The following is a 6,000-nucleotide window of genomic DNA, read 5'->3' as shown; positions in this document are numbered from 1 at the left end:
TGATGGCATGGTTGGGTTACCCACGCCCGTATTGATGAGAATTCCATAATAAGGGGACATGATCTCTGCTTTGACAAGACGTGTCGAAAAACTGCCTCGCGTTATGTGTGGGGCTCGTTAAAAGAAACGATTCGAATAGTCACCGGGCCATGACATGATGTCATGCTGTCGAAACAAGCCAGCAAATTAGATCTGCGAAAAAACATTATTCTCTCTACGATGAAATGTGGGACTTATTTTGCAGGGTCGGACACTATCCTCATATTCAACTTCTTCTGTAATGTATTCGGAGAAGGAACCCGCCTTGCAATGCCGAAGACAACTGCGCGCCGGACTCGTCGTCATTGAAGCCTGGTTCAGGGGCTACTGAGGGAGTCCTGGAATAGGGGGTCTCCAGACAGCCGGACTATCTCCATTAGCCGGACTGTTAGACTATGAAGATACAAGAGTGAAGACTTCGTCTCGTGTCCGGATGGGACTCTACTTGGCGTGGAAGGCAAGCTAGGCAATACGTATATGGATATCTCCTCCCTTGTAACCGATCTTGTGTAACCCTAACCCTCTCCGGTGTATATATAAACCGGAGGGTTTTAGTCCGTAGGACAACAATCACAACATACAATCATACCGCAGGCTAGCTTCTAGGGTTTAGCCTCTCTGATCTCGTGGTAGATCTACTCTTGTAACACCCATATCTTCAATATTAAGCAAGCAGGACGTAGGGTTTTACCTCCATCAAGAGGGCCCGAACCTGGGTAAAACTTCGTGTCCCTTGCCTCCTGTTACCATCCAGCCTAGACGCACAGTTCGGGACCCCCTACCCGAGATCTGCCGGTTTTAACACCGACACCCCCCCCTTTCCTTTCTTTCAGAAGGGGAAAGGGGAAGGGGAGGGAGAGGGAGAAGGAAAGGGGGGCCGTGCCCCTCCCCTTGTCCAATTCGGACTACCGATGGGGGTGCGCCTCCCCTTGTGGGCTTCCCTCTCTCTCTCTCCTATGGCCCATGTTGGCCCATTACTTTACCTAGGGGGGTTCTGGTAACGCCTCGGTACAACGATAAATATCTGAACCACTCTGAAACCATTCCGGTGTTTGAATACCATCGTCCAATATATCAATCTTTACCTATTGACCATTTCGAGACTCCTCGTCATGTCTGTGATCTCATCTGGGACTCCGAACAATCTTCGGTCACCAAAACACATAACTCATAATACAAATCATCATCGAACGTTAAGCGTGCGGACCCTACGGGTTCGAGAGCTATGTAGACATGACCGAGACACATCTGTGATCAATAACTAACAACGGAACCTGGATACTCATATTGGTTCCTACATATTCTACGAAGATCTTTATCGATCAAACCGCAATGACAACATACGTTATTCCCTTTGTCATCGGTATGTTACTTTCCTGAGATTCGATCGTCGGTATCCTCATACCTAGTTCAATCTCGTTACCGGCAAGTCTCTTTACTCGTTCCGTAATGCATCATCCCGTAACTAACTCATTAGTCACATTGCTTGCAAGGCTTATCATGATATGCATTACCGAGAGGGCCCAGAGATACCTCTCCGATACTCGGAGTGACAAATTCTAATCTCGATCTATGCCAACCTAACAAACACCTTCGGAGATACCTGTAGAGCATCTTTATAATCACCTAGTTACGTTGTGACGTTTGATAGCACACAAGGTGTTCCTCCGGTATTCAGGAGTTGCATAATCTCATAGTCAAAGGAATATGTATAAGTCATGAAGAAAGCAATAGCAATAAAAATCAACGATCATTATGCTAAGCTAACGGATGGGTCTTGTCCATCACATCATTCTCCTAATGATGTGATCATGTTCATCAAATGACAACACATGTCTATGGCTAGGAAACTTAACCATCTTTCATTAGCGAACTAGTCAAGTAGAGGCATACTAGGGACACTTTGTTTCATCTATGTATTCACACATGTATTAAGTTTCCGGTCAATACAATTCTAGCATGAATAATAAACATTTATCATGATACAAGAAAATATAAATAACAACTTTATTATTGCCTCTAGGGCGTATTTCCTTCAGAAATGGGAAGATCGGTGGGGATGCCAATGTGGACGATAAGGGAGAGTGTTGGGGGCAGCGCGAGACGCACAGTGACACCATGGTGTACGTATGTGGCCCGGCATACGCGGCGACCCGTTTGTCACGCAGCCAGAATAGGCAAGATCGTCGTCGATCAGAGATGGAAGCGGTGACGGAGAGAGTTGGAGGAGGCGAGAAAAATCTACTGTGGCAGCAGGGGTGGGAGATGGACAGATGGTGTTATCTAGGGTTCATACCAAATTTAAGATATGTGTGTATGTAGTTAGGGTATCACGCTATCGGAGGCGGTTACAACCCCCAAACCGCCTCCAATATTTAGAAGCTGACGCAACGAAAACCGTCTCCAATACTTGTATGCACTATTACAGATAGAAGAATAAGATATACACTTACTATATATGAAAACCGCCGCTAATTGCTCAGTAGAGAATGCGCTACTTACAGCGGTTTCAACTTGTTTGCAAGTAATTAAGTGGGGGTAACTTGATTTCTCCAACCAAAGTTATGTTGTCCTGACGGTCCTTCATGTTTGCAAGAAACGCTTGCAAATCCTCCTCCTCACCCAGCTTCTTGAGCGCATCATAAGCCTCCTCACACTAATTCTTGTGCACTTTGTAGGCTTGGCTTTGTTCCTGTGGTAGTTCATTAAGATCGGGCTTGATGATATTATCAGCGTTAATCTCTATGGGTTTGGGGAGGTTAGACATGTGATAATTCTTGATATTCCACGTCACTAAAATGTGTGTTTGCATATGAACACGTCAGCATGTACCCAGGTATCGAGCGCAGTATGCAAGACACGTTGCCGGAGGAGCCTCCCCGAGAGCGTGATACGCAAGACACGTCAATATGGTCTTTTGAGAACCCGAAACTCCACACGCCTGGAAGCAACCCTGTCAGGAAGTGCGGCAATTATGGGCTACCCTATGTCGGTCCAACCGCCCCTAGAGTTTTGAGGATCATTACCCTACAAAACGAAGAACAAGGAAAAACGAGAAAGCAAGAACAAGTGAGATATGTAAAAAGTAATAGATGTGTTTCCCATTATGTGTTGTTGTTCAATCAACCATCACCTCTCATCTATATATGAGATGGTTGAACTTCACATATAAGAAAATGACTCCATTTTTCATCAAAACCTACCAAAATTTGGACATGTGAGTCCAGAATTCCACGCACGTTAAAAGGCAGTCAGGTTACATTCTTTAAATTTTGCATATGACCTCGGAATATGATCCAGAAAGGAAGAAATAAATATTCGCCGTGAATAGACGAAGAACTTTAGTGTTAAATACTTTTCCGTCAAAGAACTTTAGTGTTGAATAGTTTTTCGTTTGAAGCCATCTTGAAACTGATTTCTGCCACGCTTTACATCATACATGTATCACCTATGTCTAGAACCAGGCGACCGTATTTCAGTTCTGAAGGTCGCATGGTAACTTGGATGTAGATGACTCAAAAAGCCAAGTTGTTCGTTTCGACGAGGTGAGGACGTTCTATGTTGGACTTTTTTTTTTATTTGAGGCCATTTTGAGAGTGAAAATACATCACGCCTCACGCAAGACATGTATCAATATGTGTCTGGGTCCGGCTACCGAATTTTTGTCACCAAAAGGGCTGCACTGTTTTGACTCTACAAATTTCTTACGACCTTGGATTGAGATGACTCAAAAAAAAAGTTGTTCACCTCGACGAGACGAAGAACTTTAATGTTGAGAACTGTTTAGTTTAAGACCATATTAATTACGATTTTTGCCCCCAAATCTGGTGTTAACACATGCGTCAATCAGTGTGCAGAGATCGGGGACGTCTATCCTTTTCTGAGAAAATGATATGATGAAATATTACTTGTGTAAGTTGTGTGCATCTATCTTGTACTGTCGAATTCAACGGACCCCATGGATAGGATCATAGGAGTCTTGTTATCCTTGGTTATGGTCCTGCTCACCACTGCACTAGTCCTTGAGCTCCCTTTCCAGCACATCTACTCATTTGCTTTGCTGAAAACCCCATCCATCCTTGAGAATCTTCAACAGTTCATCGCTTGCTAATGGCCAATTAGTCACTATCATTGCCATCAAAGAAAATCAAATAGCATCAGACAAGAGAGGTACCAGTGCTGACATGACCGGATTAATTCCCAGCCACAGCTCGTATCGTTGGGCAGAATAAAATTAAGGGAACTTTGTTCCTGCCACTATAGTTTTTGACCCTTTTTTTGTGCAACTCTTAAAATTAGCATTTCACTTTTGCCACTACTTTTTAGCGGAAAATATTGGTCACTCCATAGGTGTCACGTGATCAAGTTAGTATAGTCCCTTTCTGCTTGTAATATCAATGTCGATGACTGCTGCCTCAGAAATTAATATTTTCCTCTTACAATAATGATGATGAGACCATGGCATCAGCATTAGCACTAGCATGCATTAGCATGCGGTGCACCTAGAGCTAGAAAGGCCCACGGCATCACTCACACGGCGCCAGGCTCAAATCAATCCACTGGATCTGTCTCCAAACCGAGACCTATATTCCTAGTGATTTGAAAGTAGTATATCGAGCTCACAACAATTGAAGATTGAACAGTACAAAGAGGATGCAAAATGATCCTACTGTGGCAAAAAAGAAAGAGGATGGAACTGATCATATGCTGGTAAATTAGGCGTGCAAATGGGTAACTTAACTCCGAACCTAACTAGTTTAATCAAATGAACTAAAAATTCCCAAAGACACTTGTTTTGGGATTTTTAGTTCATTTGATTGAGCTAGGACCAAAGGGTACCCTGACGTCCATCAATTTGCATCCTTTAATGGTAATGGTTCTTCAAAAGTAGAGCTAGAGATCGATATGGTTGTATGCATCATTCCATATAGAGGCCAGCTGCGAAGCCTTCAGAAAGAGGGGAGTGACACCATTGATATCAAGAGGAGCAGTAAGCACACATGGAGAATTGCTAGGTATAGTCAAAATTGGATGGTGTATGGATGGAGCAGGTGTGTATAGCATATCTTGTCATATGGACCTGGTTTGCTTAATAGCTGGACCTATGGATGGAGAAAGATAAGAGGGCTGTGAGGTGTCGGCAGGAGGGGAAAGGGACAGGTCAAGTCGTTCCAGCATCGCCAGTTATTAGCATTATTAATCAACCACATTCCGCACTAATCACACAAATCTAGGTAGGGAGATGCACACTGTCATCCTTCGAAAAAGCTTGGATGCTTTACATATCAGATCATTTGAGATTTGGTTACTGGCCCGCCCTGGGGTGAGGAGATGGTACATATATAAAAAGTTAATTTTGCTACGCATGTGGGGCTTATAAAAGTTATTTTTTGTGGTGTCTTTTGGACAGCAAAGTTGTGAGCGAAGATTGGAGTATCAAGAGGTTGTCGTTTGTTGTGTTTGTGAGGAAGACTTTTGTGCTATGTTTTACGTACATGTTTTATCTTTGACCATTACTTTGATTAATACTATTGTATGCATAAAAATTAAAACATCAGAAACTTTGTTCAAATATGAATCCAGTGATATATTTTTTCTTAAGCACATGTTTACATGAACAATTAATTTTTAAATTTTACTTTCGAAATGTGTGTGCACCATGTATCGAGAAACAGAGAGAGTGGCTATATGAAACCGCAGCTTTGCCTCATTGTGTCACTACTGCTCCCTGTGTGCTTACTCCGCCCAAGTTGCTCCAAGGAGGGTAGCATGGGTGAACCCTAGCCGCCCCTCCCAGCATCCCCACCACCACCACGCTCCCACAACCGCCATCGGGTGAAGCCGCCGCTCCCAGCATCCCCACCACCACCACCATGCTCCCATAGCTGCCGTTGGGTGAAGCCGCCGAGCAAAGCCCGCTCGACAGACAGCGGCCGCGGGCCCCTCTTGTCATGAGTCGCA

The sequence above is a fragment of the Triticum urartu genome, chromosome 1A (assembly GCF_056163025.1).
Source record: "Triticum urartu cultivar PI428250 chromosome 1A, HENAU_Tu73, whole genome shotgun sequence".
Classification (NCBI taxonomy): Eukaryota; Viridiplantae; Streptophyta; class Magnoliopsida; order Poales; family Poaceae; genus Triticum; species Triticum urartu.
The sequence above is the reverse complement of the archived record's forward strand: the minus strand, read 5'-3'. Positions refer to the sequence as shown.